General features: G+C 34.9%; 1 protein-coding gene and 1 long non-coding RNA gene across 6 annotated transcripts in view; one reads left to right on the forward strand and one right to left on the reverse strand.

Moving 5' to 3' along the window:
* LOC135268686 (uncharacterized) overlaps positions 1-7,414 on the forward strand; it is a 31,848-nt gene extending 24,434 nt beyond the window's left edge. The window contains exons 2-3 of the long non-coding RNA XR_010337045.1: positions 4,188-4,338; positions 6,382-7,414. This is a non-coding gene — a long non-coding RNA (uncharacterized LOC135268686). The remainder of the gene's footprint in view (positions 1-4,187; positions 4,339-6,381) is intronic.
* Positions 1-15,557, reverse strand: part of CHRM2 (cholinergic receptor muscarinic 2) — a 137,179-nt gene that overhangs the window by 101,693 nt on the left and 19,929 nt on the right. The gene's annotated exons all lie outside the window — the stretch shown is intronic.

The raw sequence follows: 15,557 nt of genomic DNA on the forward strand, positions 1-15,557 counted from the left end.
ACATAAGGGAAGTAAAAATAATGAAACCAGAAAAAAAAAGAGAAGAGAAAACATGAGAGAATTAAACTACCAATTTAAAAACAAAGACCAGAAGATCAAAATAAATAAATTTTAATTACAAAATACTTAAAAGGGATTGATCTGAATAAAATGGCACAGATAGTTTAAAAATAAAATGATGATAAATGTTTTTTAGGCAAAATAAAATGGAAGAAATAGGAAGTGGCAATATTAGTTTCAGATAAACTAGAATTACAAGCAAAGTGTATAGAACAGAACAGAGAAAAAACATATAATTAGTTATGTATAAAATTCAAAATATGTTAAAAAAACAACAGAATTTGATTCAAACACAATAGGTAAAAAATGCAAATACAGCTACAAATTGGGCAGATTTCTTTTAAAAAGAACAAAAATAAATGAATAATATAACGAATATGGGAAATAAATACAAATAAAACACGAGTGCATTGTGTATGCATATGTATGTATATCTTGGCCCTTTTCAACAAATAAAATGACCTTCAGTCGTCCAAACAACTGAAAAACTGAAAAGCTGAGAAAATTACAAAAATATAGACATTCTAAGACCATATTCTTTGGCAAAATGCAATAAAATTAGAAATTTGTAAGACAATTTGAAATTAACCACAAAAGCAACAAACATCTAGCACTTCAGATTTTAAAAATTAAAATGATTATACAAAAAAGAAAATCCCAAACTATAATTTTCAAGCGACGTTATTATTTGTGTTGAACATTTTGATTTTGCTATGATGGTACTATACACTTAAAACATATTATCTCATTTAATCTTACAAAGCACTATAACATAAATATACTTACTCTAAATTACAAATACAGAAATTCGGTGAGTTAAAAAGTCCCTCTCACAACGTGTGTGCTACCATCAGAATTCAACCCTAAGATCCCTGATTCTAAACCCATGCTCTTTTTCACCTGGTTTTAGCCAAAAGACTGAAAAGCAACAAGCCTGTATTCCCTTAATGTTAACCAGGCTATATTTTAAACATTTAAATGAGACTAAAGCAGCTGTCAGAAACAAATTCATAGCTACAAAATGTTCCCAATATTAAAGAAGAAGGATCAAAATTTTATAACGTAGAAGAAGAAACTAAGCTTTCAACTCAAGAAATTATTTTAAAAAAAGAAACAAAAATCTGTACAGAATTTTAAAAAAAGCAACCACAAAAGTAAGTTAAGTAATAAATTATAAAAATCAAAAATAGGGGCCGGGCGCGGTGGCTCACGCCTGTAATCCCAGCACTTTGGGAGGCCGAGGCGGGTGGATCACGAGGTCAAGAGATCGAGACCATCCCGGTCAACATGGTGAAACCCCGTCTCTACTAAAAGTACAAAAAATTAGCTGGGCATGGTGGCGCGTGCCTGTAATCCCAGCTACTCAGGAGGCTGAGGCAGGAGAATTGCCTGAACCCAGGAGGCGGAGGTTGCGGTGAGCCGAGATCGCACCATTGCACTCCAGCCTGGGTAACAAGAGCGAAACTCCATCTCAAAAAAAAAAAAAAAAAAAAAAAAAAAAATCAAAAATAGAATTAAAAAATTAAAAGTCACAAAACTGGCAAAAAAACATGAGAAAAACATTTAATATTGGGAAAAAGAAAAGAAAGATAAATTTAGAGAATAATTGTTTTAACAGAATTATATACACAATTATTTGATAAATATTACAAGCATTTTTCTTAGATTATGATGACCATCTATAATTTAACAATATTAATGAGTAGCAATATATAAAATGTGAATAGGCAAATGACTTAGAAAAATGTTACAATTAATATTTTAAACGTTTGTTAAAAATGATTTGAGATTTTTACCAGAAGTTTTACATGAAGGGCCATTCAAACATTTAGAGAATTGATCATTGTTCTATGTAAAATTTTCAACAGCATAAGGATAAAGGGGAAGCTACCAACTGATTTTACATAATCAATGTGATTATTAAATAAATTTCAGCCAAATATAACTCGAAAATTTAAAAACTCTTTTAACTCAATTTCACATGTGAATGTAGATGCAAAATGCTTTAGTAAAATGGTAGCAAATGTAATTCAATAATACATTAAAAGAGTAATATATCATGACAATTAAAGCCATTGGATTTAGAAATGTATTAGTATCAGAAAAACAATATGACACTTCACATAGTCTGAATAAGAAAAAAAAAAAAAAATATATATATATATATGATAATTCCAATACATTAAAAATAAAACACTTGATAAAGGTCAACTCTTTAATATCATGTACAACACCTACCTTAAACCAAACCCCAAGGCCATATTACTGTTAAAAAACTAGTAGAGTTATTAAAACATCACAAGAATGACTGTTTCCACATTATTATTTAACATTATAAAACATTTAGCTAATTAAGGATGTAAATAAAAATGAGAAATATTGTAAAACAAGACTTATTATTTAAGAATAATATGCTGATATACCAACTTTAGAAATCCAATAAATTTAAATTTTTGAAAAAAATGAAGTCTTATATGCTAGACTCTAGCGTATGAATTTGCCAACTAAATCCAATTATAAGCATATAGCATATAATTATGTACAGAATGAATTTTAGTAATATTCTAAATTTAGAATATTACTAAAATTCATTCTGTACATAATTAAAATTCAGAAATATTTTACTTATACCTCTATCATTTCTAATCAGCTTTTTAAAAGAGAAATCCTTTAATATTTATTTGTATCCTAATAGATTACATTGTGACATCGGCTCCAATAATCACAAAAATAACAACTATTTGGATGCAGAGGTGTGAAGTTTGTTCCCATTTTTGAAAGCAGGAAGAGTAAGATTTCCTTTTGAAGGAGATTTGCACATACGCTATAGAAGACACCCATTTAGTTCTTGGGAAGATGGAGTTGGAAGTATCCGCTGCGTGTGAACAGCTCAACAGCATGGAGTCCTCCAGGTTGGTGCATCTCTAAACTTGACCCACCTGGAGATCCATGGTGTCGAACAATGAACTTTCCAAACCAGCAAGGCCTCCATAAAGTGAAGGGAGATCCTCTTCACCACCGTTGGTTGAAGAATAAAGAACCTACACCTACACTAGCCCATATGAGTTTCTGTTCTTTGTCTTCTCTGTCAGAAGTTCTCTCATTCATTTCCCATTTCAGGCCTATTGTTTAAAGTTGCTGGCCATAATGTATACTTTCCAGACTCCAGGTTAATCCCAGGCTGAGAAGCTTTGTTTCTTTGATAAAGAAAAAGTGAACAAGGAAACAAGCAAAAAGTTGCAAATAATGTGCACCTTATCATAACTGTCCAAAAGTACAAAACTCTGTGCTCTGCATTTGCTGTATAACAAACATATTAAATTGTGATTGATTGAGCAAATATTTACATCTTACTGTGGAATTTCAAAGTTTAATGTCTACACAGCTTATTAAGGTTGTTATCTATTCTTGTATGGTGGAGAAAGGATACCTGGCTAATAGTCACGTTTAAAAACTGACCTGGGTTTGGGACTGCAACCAACTTCTAAGGGCCCAGCTATTTATGATTTGCCCATTCCATTCAGGGTTGTCCTAATCCCTTCTGAATCTAAGATGCTTCATTCGCACTATAGTTTGCTCAAGAAAGCAAGTGTCTGCTACGGTATGAGTTCATAAGAACCAGCAAGGATTGTATTTAATACCCTATCCCACCTGCTTCCAATTTTTAGATGCATTTAATTGGGGCTATATTTGTTACTTTTCAGTTAGAAAGAGATAGATTAAAAGTAAACTCCACACATTCTCAGAGGATGGTATAACTTACTTTCTCACTTATTATGAATTTGCCACCTAAATCCAAACTCTTCTGAAGTTTATACCAATTATTAATTCTGAAAGCAATTCTGATCATGTTAATTATGGGCAACTGATTACAAAAATAAAAGGATAGCTAGGTAGATGGATGGATGGATGAATGGATGGATGGATAGATCGATAGATGATGAGTTTAAAAGGAAGATCACAGAGTCAATCGTAGTAGTTAACAATTATGTTTATATTTTGTTTTGAGAGTAGGCTTTGATGGAGCCTAATGGAAGCCATAGAAGAAGCTAAGGGAAGGCTGAAGTGTTATAAACAACCCTTCACTCATCTAATCCAGTTTAACTAAGTTTATCATTTCATTATAGAAAGAGAAATTGATCAGAATCTACTGAAAATTCTTCCTGTCTGGTTGTGTAATGGATTAGCATAGAGACAAGCACACACCTTTATCAGAAAACCTAAATTTAAGTCGTATCTCAGGGCTGTAACAATTTACCACCAACAGCATCTTTGGAGGTTAGGCCCTGAGTCCACGATTCTCCTGTAGTACTGGGAAATAATTAAGAGGTTTTGTGAGTTATGCATGAGATGAGTGTAAAAGTTCTTTGTAAGCTGTAAATGTTACACATTTATGAAATTATCAATATGATTATTTTAGTAAATGCAACTGATCAAGAAGCTAACGGGCTAGGTTCTTACAACAAATGGGTCAAAAAGCATCTCTGTGTTCTCAAAAAATAATAATGGAAAGGGGAAAAAATTACAGCAGAGAATGGCCAAACCGGATTGCTTAGGATCCAAAGATCATTCCTATTCAAATCACTGCACTACAGGATCGGGTGAGATCCGCTAGTCTGTTTGGATCACTATAGTTCAGGGCATAGCACATTATAGATGCTAAATAAATATGTGTTGGATGAATAAAAACACATTTTTCTTTTCTTGCAGTCAATATTTAGTGTGTCTGTTTTCAAATTTACCTGTATGGTAAAGCCACAGTGACATTGAAAACCTGCCCTGCAAGTGCCTGTGAATCTGAGCTGCCTCAATCCGTTTCTAGCTTGAATGCAGCTAGAACTGCAATGAACCCACTGTACTTTTCTATTTTTCCAAGAACCAAAGGTCACAAGTCTACATATTTAATTTCATGTAATTCTTACATGCTTGGATCTTGGAAATAGACTTTTTCCTTTCCCAGGGCATTCGTTTCCATATCGAGGGTGCTCACACTCTGGGGCTGTATAGGATAATCTACTGGCTTGCAGGAAGAAAGTATTAGAAACTTTGTTCTCAATTACTTTTATATCATTCTCTAAAAGAATTTTTTGTGTATGTACTATAATATACATAATCACAAAAAAGTTATCTCTTTATGTAGTTTACAAGTAAGTACATATCCATGCATTGATCGGGGCTCAAAATTCTCTAATGAATGGAGGTGTGTAGCTCACATTCCTGGTACCTCACCCGTATCATTCAGGTCTTTCAGTGTGCCCCTGTTGACGTCTATATGCCACTATCTGCTTTTCTGTGTCTGGGGGCTTTTTCAGAAACCTTGGAAGCCACTCTGCTTACCTGGCACATATGGAAAACTAAAAATGCCTCAAGTACTTATATCCCCTAGGAGTAGCCCTTAAATAACAATTCTTTCAAAAAATGATCATCTAGCAGTTGACAAGGTAATTATGAGACTAGCAATTCGGTACCATTTCTTAGAATGCTTCCTGTGTTTAAGCTCCAGTCTGCTCTGAGGTTCCCAGCTTAATGGAAACCTTTTTACTGGCTGCATCTTCCTCCCTTTTCACATCCCCTCCTCCCTAGATGTCTCCTCGCACTTCCCAAGTAGAAGAGAGCCTTATTTCTCCGAGAACCTAAACTAAAGTAAGCCTGTGATCAAATCCATCAGATGCTACTGCTCCAAACTAAGGCTCCATTCTGTTAGTTTTCAACACAGCCTCCTGTTCAAAATTACTGACAAAGCAAAATCAGTCTGGTTTTACTTTTCCCTATGGCTAAGTCTAGTAATGTGGTATAATACTAAAACATAAATAAATAAGTTAACTTGGCTGCAAAACATTTAGGTTAGTCCTAGGACCTGTTTAAGGGTCTTTGTTTCCTTTCACTGGTATCTTCAATGTCCACATTGGGCTGCTCTCAGACTCAGAGCCAAGGGATGGGGAAGGTATCACTCCCTGTTGATGGTGATGATAATATCAGAAATAAGCCTGTCTTTTGTTCTGATGGAATTACGTTTCTTCTTTTAATTCATACAAACAAAATCATGGCTCACTAGCTGTCTGTGTTTGTTTTTACTTATTTAAACAGTCTTCAGTGCCTCCCGGAAAATTACAAAGAAAAATATTGGCAATGATAAAAACTAAGAACTCTTGTTTAGAGATTATTCCTCTAGATCAGATAATTTTCAGTATTGACTTTTCCCCAAAAACTTGCTAGAGATATTCGCATAAAACAAGTTTTTAAAACTACGAATTGTACCCCATCCATGGTTGTCACCATAACTCATAACTCCTGTTTTTTATCTTTCCTCCCAAATATTAGCTCTGAAGAACATCCTGATTTTCTTAAAAACAAGTCATTGAGTCCAAGGAACACTGTAAAGCAAGAGACAGATTACTACATCCTTTATTTTATAATACATATAGACACATCAGGAAGGAGTATGCAGGATTTCATATTCTCTGTACATTTCTGCTATGTTTCTAAAGGGAGTAGTGGAATATTCCTCCTGTCTCTTATATCAATGCCTCCTTCCTTTCTTAATTTTGATTGAATGACATATTTTCTGACTCTCCGTGACATGGATTACACTTACACATCATACTTCTTAACCAACAGATGTGCAAAGATGTGACATATCTTAGAAAAATTTTCATATTGTTTATATCGTTTGCTAATAGATGGATATCAAGCAAACTCATAAGAATTCTCTCATAGCTCCTGTGTAAAAACTCAGATTCTTCTTGGGAGAAAAATCAGTTATTCACATTTTTACTTGGATAAGCATTCACTTGTGGTCAGTGCTATAACAGGAAGATCTCTCAGGGTGCCCAATGTGGGATCATTTTTAGTTTGCCAAATGATGAAATTTCCAGACAGAAAGAGCCTTTTTTGAATAATAAATTGCTGCAACATACGTACAAGAACACTTCCAAAATAAAAGTGTTCATTTTTTTAGAGCAAAGGACTTTCCCACTAGCCTAGTATTGAAATTACAGTATGGGAGATTACTGGGAATATAATCAATACTTTGAAATTTAAAATTATGTAATATTTCTTTGGAGTAAGTTTCTTAAAAATAACTGTAATGCTTTGAATTTGTCTACCACTGCAAAGTCATCATAAACCATAAATCAACCAACTCAATTTATAGCACCTAAAATTTGCTCCCTGTATAACTTAACAGACTAATTCTTTAGCATATTCTATTCTTCTGTCAGTGTTGTATGTATGTTCTTACGTTAGAAACCACATTTAAAGCTCCTTGAAATCTCTCACTATTTCATCTATCTTGATAGTGTTAGATTTCTTCAGCAAATAAAAAATAGTGTTTATTTCACTCTTTTGATTTACTGCTTTAGCCATTATAGCATCATTTGTTTACTTTCATGATCAACTTCACTCCGTGTACATCGAGTAAATCTTTTACTCTACTATCTGGTAACTCTGTACCAGGATATGGCTTGACCTTTCTGGTTAGCAACTTCTTTCTCTAACCTCGAAAGTGAATTCATCGCTAGAACTGTTAGTGTCATTCATTCTCACAGATTCAAATAAGGTCTCTGCATAATCTCTGTATAATTAAATACACACACACACACACACACAAATGCATATACACACAGACATGCAATTGAATAGTCAATTCACATTCTTAGACACTCAACAATGTGCAGTAATTGTGCGAGTGATAAATTCCATGTGCCAAAAAGCGGGTTATAGCTACAGCCTAAACAATTTCTTCTACTAGTTGTATTTAGTGCTTGTCATCGGGCATAGCACATGATTAGATTAAGAGTATTTTTTAGATTTAACCCAACAATAAGATTGTTTAACAACTGATAAGTTTTTGTTTTTAATTCCAAAAGTACGTAAGGGTCACATGAGCTTATCAGATAAGCACTTCGAAAACCATTTATATGGACTGTGAGAAATACATAAAACTATTTTATAATTTCCAATGTTAATTATAAATGAACCCTCTGTTTTTCTGTTAAATTCATTTTCAACTTTTCAGCTAAAGTTTCTAACAACCAGAAGTAAGATTACTTTGGATGCACATATTGCCATCACTGTGTGGCCATTACTGATATTGGGAGCAATCTCAAAGTGTTTTAGAGAGGAATGTAAGCCGATCTTTGTGATTATACTACAGAAATGGACATAAGCATTAGATGTTGATTGGAATAGAGATGACATTTAGAATTTTACTTTCTTTCAGTCAGCATTTTTGTTTTTTAAAGAAACTACTAAAAATCACATTGAGAGACATAAATTAGGAGCAAAAAGTGAAAAGAAATAATGATTAGTCTTACACAAAAGCAAAAATGAAGATACGTAGATATGCAAATATGAGCTCTCCCTGTGAAATACCACAAAATCCATGTCTGGCTTTTTTTCCCATGACTTTTATTAATGCTTGGTAAAAATGGCTTGAATAATGGTGCAGTCCACCGCCCCTTAATTACACTCTGAGTTACACCTATGGTATTCAAAAAGCAAAGACAGAAAACAAGAAGTGGGCAAATTAATAAAAGATAAACTGTTCTCAATTAAGAAAAATGATTAATGCTGCTTTCAGGAGCTCATGCATTGCAAATCTGCCTTTGTTTGTCACTAGGAACCTTTGCTTTCCAAAAGGATCCTGCATGAGAACTATTGAGATGAGAACAAATATGACTTGAAAATAAAGTGTTTATATGATATGTACATATGCAATAGCAGGTTGTTATTAATATATTGATAACTTCTAAATGTATAGTTTTAGTGCAGATGTCTCTAATAAGACTTGCATCTCCAATAGCGTACTCTAATTCTCCTCTTAGATATGTATTGGCTTCCTCAAACACAAATGTTCACAATAAAACTAATCATCCCTCTCATGACACCCGTACCATTTCTAGCTGCCTAATTGCCTACCCTGGAAATCTAACTTCTCTCCATGCCTTCTCCTTTTTTTTTTTTTTGGCCAACCTACTGCCACCATCACACATACTCAACCAGACCAATCTATTCAGCTCTTTAATGTTTATCTACTCCATCTCCAGCTCCTACTCAGCTCTTTAATATTTATCTACTCCACATTAACTTTGTTTGGAAGCCGTCACCTTGTTGTACCTCAGTTACTTACTGTGACTCCTTCTTTTCAGTCTTTCCTCTTTCCAAATATATTTGCATTCCTCAAGCAGTGTCATTTTAGAGAAAAACAAATCAATCATATTTCCGTCTTGATGAACTCTTTAATGATGTTTCATTTCCTCAACCTCGACTTAGTTAAAGTAGTACTCAAGGCTCTCAAGAATCTGTCATTGTCAATGTATGCAACAGTGTCTCCACCACCCTTCCCCCATCTTTCTTTAGCTGAGTCATGATCAATTACTTTAATTTGGCAAACACATCATATTATCCCCTCTTGTGATTCTTTAGCCTCATCTGAGATTGCATGACTCTAATGATGTTCTTTAAGATCATGAAAGATGTTTCATTTTTAGTTAGATTCACTCTGAATACACATGTGAAAACACACACACACACACACACACACACACACACACACACACACTGCAAGGTAGAATTACTATATCCAAAAGCACTGGAGGCTTATTTCTCTCCAGATTGAATGGGCTTACAATTTAGTCAATGATAATCCAGCTGTAGATTACACTGGAAGATTTCATTTAATGCTGTTCTAGACCCCTGGGAATACAGGAAAACAATATTTACTTTAACCTTTCACAGTCCATTGAGAAATCAGAAATTTGTGGGACAGGGCTTTTCTTTGTAATAGAAAACTGATACTGACTTTCCAAATACCTAGGATGAATTTCATCTCACAGATTTTCAAAGGTATCTACTCTTACCCCCTCGTTTTCAGATGAAGAGACTGAAGCCCAGATGAATGCGATGATCTCTCTGAACAAGTCTATTACTGTTGTTTTCTTTTAGAAAAAAAGTAAAGGCAATTTTTCACATTGATCAAATGCTTTCATCTCCTTTTTGCATCATATGCAAATAAAATTTAAAAACCAATCTATATAACACTATCAAAGTCCTTGACTATAAGAAGCATAACATATTAAACATAAGTAGTATATTCAAGAATATGAACACAGAAATGTGTTTAGAAGATCTCCCAAATCCAGCACATACCACATATATCCCAAGCTCCCTGGAAGAGGAGTTGATCAATGTATCAAATTTATTGATCTCACTGATGATCTGAAGCATCAAACTTTACATGCCTAGAAGCAGAGCTTTATATTTCTAAACTTACTGGAATCAGATCCCTATTTTCTATGATGATAACTATAGTGACAACAAAGTGATTGGCCAAGAGAATATCATTTTAGAAGCAAGGAGTAGAGTGAGGAGGGCATAGTAGCAAGAAAGTTTAAATGCAGTAAATCTTGCCATTGCAACCAAAGAAGACAGAGGAGCATGAGCAAGCTAAGACTAAAACCCCAATTGTTTACTACTAATGAGTTAATAAATTTAATTTCAGATAAATGTAAGCTGAGTCAGAGAAACAGCATGACCAAAAGAGCAGAAATATCAAAAAAGGTTCATAGAACTTGCCTATCAATCCTACCTATTAAATATAACTTCTGAGCTAATGGAGAGATGAGAATGAAATGATGGGAAAATGCTATAACCCCAAGCACATTTTGAGAAGAAACATTGGGTAACTGAATTGCTAAAACCTGAGGATTTCAAATTACATTTTATTTTAAGAAGGTTCTGCAAAGTTGTTAGGATTTACATTCTCATTTTACATGCTCAAATTATACATTATAGGACACATATAAATGTTATCAGATTGCAAATGAGACTCATTTGCAGCACACAGTTTTGTATTTCTACATAGATTAGACACTAATATTATGAAAATATTTTGTATAACTATAAATTATGAAAATATTTTATTAATTTAAAGAATATTTGAGTTCACACAGTTAAAATATTCTGCCACATTTTCTTTGCTGATCCTTGAAAAATTTTCTAACTCCAGCATGCAAAGGGATACATAGGTACTCTAAAGTACTCTGGGTTGTAGAATACTGACTCCGGGGAAAGAAACGACAAACAAAAACCTCTTAAGCAGCTGAAGTGCGACCGCAAGGCCCATTCAGTGATAGCCTCGGATTGTTCATTTTACGTTCCTACCTGACAACAATGCAATCAGAACCTGTTGAAGAAATACTATTTTTTGTGAATTCCTGGGGATTGATGAATGGCCATACCTAAGTGTTGGACACTTATAAAATTTAATAGTATACCTATTGTTTATATTTTTAAAAGCATTGAGAACATTATTTTCTCTGATGAAAAAATAAATGTACATATGTTTTTAAAACATTAAAAATAGAGGCTGGTCGTGGTGGCTCACACCTGTAATCCTAGCACTTTGGGAGGCCAAGGAGGGTGGATCACCTGAGGTCAGGAGTTCGAGACCAGCCTGATCAACATGGTGAAACCCCGTCTACTAAAAATACAAAAATTATTCAGGCATGGTGGCATATGCCTGTAATCTGATATACTCAGGAGGCTGAGGCAAGAGAATTGCCTGAACCTGGGAGATGAGGTTGCAGTGAGCCAAGATCACACCACTGCACTCCAGCCTAGGTGCAGTGGTGTGATCTTGGTGTAGCCAAGATCACAAATCTAACCAAGATTAGATTTTCTATACACAATTTGGAATCGGTTTTATTCATGTGACTATTTACATATCCATTATGATAATGATGATTTTTCATTTGTAACATTCTATGTATAGAGTGGTCTGAGAGGACATTTTGAGATCAAACGCTTTTGTTTTTATCATTCTAAAATACTTTACAATCTCCTATGATTTTATATGATGATTAATATGAAGGAATGTCACCTCCAAGCTGAGGATAGTTTGATGATGATAGAATTAAGAAGACTCAAGAAGGATTTTGGTGACTAATACTAGGATTTTAGGGTGAGAAAACATGCATAACGTTTTGACCAAAAGCCAAGAGAAGAGGAAGCATAAAGCTAGAAAAAGAAATTGAACACACAGAAAGGAGGGCAAAATAAAATATGAGGATTATTTGTGGAGATGAATGTTTTAGGCCCAGAAAATAAACCTTGTTCTTTCTATCTTCTTAAAGTATATTCTCAATTCATGTATCAACCAAAGCAAGAAAAATTACTGATATAAATTAAAGAAAGCAAAATTCACCAACTGTCAATAATTTTATCAAAAAAAAAAAAAAAGGATTTCCCTAAATAGAAATTATCATCAGAAATATCCAGTGCAAGCACCTCTTTTTTTGTCTTTCAAATTTGAGCTTGCTTTTTATCTGAGACACTGTGATTGGTCCACCCAACGTTAATATCTACTACGTAACAGATACTATTTTAGGCCTCAGGGGTAAATTAGACAGCTGTTGTTTCTGCCTTCTCCTGAGATACCAAAAACATAATGTGAAAGTTAGATAAATTACTGCATTAAATTCTAGCAAGGAAACAGAGAAGGTGTTGAGATGGTTCCTAAATCAAAGCCACTATTTCAGACTGGATTCACAGGAAAGTGACTTCTGAGCAGTGGCAGATAATCAGACTGAAAAATAATAAGATGCTGGCCATGCTTTAGCATACACATACATGCACATACACACACACACAGCTGGACTTTAATATGTATTTCATAAAGTCAGTTTTCATCACTAGCAATAATGTCTTTGGATAGAACCATCCATTGTAGCCTCCTTCACTTGGGCAAACCACACTGCATCCTCTTCACGCTAGAAGCCTCCACAATAGGGTTCTAGTACTCACTGGAGCTCAACTGGTGGTTTCTGGCTGTCAGGATAAAGGCAGTCTTTTGGGGCTTCTCCCTAAAGCACTCCTGAGAGACTGTTTCTGCTCATATTTCTGCCTCTGAGTCACAAGTTTCACTACTGCAGAATATGGCAATTTTCTTTTGAGCACCAAACATTCTTTTGACATTCTGCAAAGGAAAACTACTTAATTTGAAAGGTAGCCAATGGTCACAGAACACTCTCTGTTCAGATAGTTTTCCCTCAGAATATATGATCAATTCATCAGTTATTCTTAGTGGTACACACACAGTGGTGCAATGCCTGGTGTTAGTGACATGAAAAAGTGTTACGGTGACATTATGGTTTGGATTCCATGTACCCACACCTTGCCTTAGATTACATTTTAGTTACCTTCCCAATCCATCTCAGCAGAATACAAGTCCAACTGTCAGAAATCATATTTAAGTGCAAACTACTAGATGTTTCCTAACTCATCCTAAGATTAGAAGTGTATTATCTCAGTTTTTAAGGAGTTTCCTTGATAATTTGGCAATAACCTTGACATAGGACCCCAGGTTCGAAAAAATATATATAGGATAATTAATTGTAAGGTTCATGCTGGAGATTGGTAGAAAATAAAAACAGCTGAATGTGGTAAGGTGTGCTATAGCAGGGAGAAATCTGTTCCTCCCTGGGGAATCCTAGTCAACAGAGAAGGTAGCCAAGGTCTCCTGTCTGTGCTTTGTATTTGTGAAATGTCTCTGAGTTCAACAGGAATAAAGAAGTCTAACAAATTTAAACTTAATTTCAAAATATACTCAACATAGAGAAAAAGGTAACATTTCTGCAACAGTCTCCAATAGCTAAACAAACCAAATGAATAGAGTTAGAGTTTCTATCTAAATATAAATCATTGAAAATAGTGATTATAATTTTAGTACACCTCATATGTATACTACATATATGTTTACAAAATGTTTCCAAATTTATTTCTTGTTATCCTTGAGTAATTTTTCCAAGTAAGTGCAGGCATGGGTACTACACATATTAGAAATGAAGAAACCTCAGGATTGAGTTATGTCCCGAGAATCAGCCTTTGTGGGAAGGTGTGGCACATTTGAGTTGGAAAAGTTGATTTATGTCCTGGTTCTGTCTTATACTTGCAGTTGAGTTTGGGAAACCCTTAAATACTTTTATTCCTCGTTTGGATATCAGTAATAATGCCCACCTCACCAGATTGTAAAGGAATCAACAGATGCCAAAAAAAAAAAAAAAAAAAAAAGTGAAAGCAGTAAATGTTAACCAGTATAAAAGGATTATTCTCTTCCTAAGCTCAAGAGAAGCTCAAAGTCAAATGACCCTTACCAAAGAAGTGGTTCCCCCAGTGCTCTGAGAGTCAGTCATCAAGCACCAACCATTTAGTGAAGGCTGAGCAAGCCACTCACAATCCCAGCCCTTCCCTCACAGATCACCCATCCACCAATATTGAACATTGCACCAACACTCAAGAACAATAATTCTGGAGGAAATGGGGACAGTACAAATCGGGCTATATGATAAAGTTCTTTCTTGAATTGGTAATTACTTTTAATTGGAACAAGCACACCAATATTTTTGTGTGCAGTTCCTGACTCGTTTTATTAACAAGAATAACTCTTCTTAGGATTTCTCACTGAAAGACATAAAATAGATCATCCTCCATGTTAAATTAAACTGTGAGGCATGGAGCTCATCAACACACAACCTGAGTGGAAAATGCTAATCCCTCATTTCTTAAACTTATTCCCCACCACACACACCTTTAGCCCAACGGGGTGAGTGCCAATGATTGGTGTGACTTGAAAAATGTTATTCCTGTTTACATATGTAATTCCTTTCTGAAAATCTGCTAAAATATTTCTCACTGACTTCCCACAGCTTCCAACAACAGGTCAACTGCTTCCCATAAGCTGAAGCAAGGATTAAATCGGAAAGGAGCTCAGAAGTACGTTCTCTCTCCTTTCCTCAGTGCAGCAAGGGCAGAGACACGTACGTTTAGCAGACATCATGGGGAAGAGGGGAATTTGGCTCCTGTCTATTTTAAGACAATAAGGCCTTTCTTAGGTTTCATGTTAGGGGCCCATGGACTAAGCTATGACTTGATGGGCATGGCACTTCCCAGGTAAAATTCTTCTGTTTAAATATAGCAGGGAAAAGCAACACGTCTAACAGAGACAGAGGAAGGAAGAAAAAAGAATGGGAATTGTTAATTCAGCCCTGAGGGAAGTGGAGTCTGTCAGGAGGGCCCAGAGAGCTCCCCTCAGGGCTCGCGGGAGAAAGCTGATATTCAACCCTGAGGATTTGAAAATCCTAAAGAGAGTTTTCCTCCAACTCCGCCTTCCCAAAGATTCCTGAGCTGAGATTTTTTCAGTAATCAAAGGTAGCCATCAAAGTGTCTCCCAGGAGAGGGAACTTTTCCTCTTCACATCTGTTTCTTCAAATGTAACATGGGGACACATTTGGTCACAAGACATCCTCAAGTAAAATTTAAAAAACATATAAAACATGGAATCAGCCTAAATGCCCATGAAGGGTGGATTAGATAAAGAAAATGTACTACATGCACACCATGGAATACTCTACAGTGATAAAATGAATGAGATTGTGTCTTGCAGATGCGTGGATGAAGCTTGAGTTCATTATCCTAAGTGAACTAGCACGTAAACAGAA

Source organism: Aotus nancymaae, unplaced genomic scaffold (assembly GCF_030222135.1).
Source record: "Aotus nancymaae isolate 86718 unplaced genomic scaffold, 86718_ANA_hifiasm-v0.15.2.pri h1tg000002l, whole genome shotgun sequence".
NCBI classification, from domain to species: Eukaryota; Metazoa; Chordata; class Mammalia; order Primates; family Aotidae; genus Aotus; species Aotus nancymaae.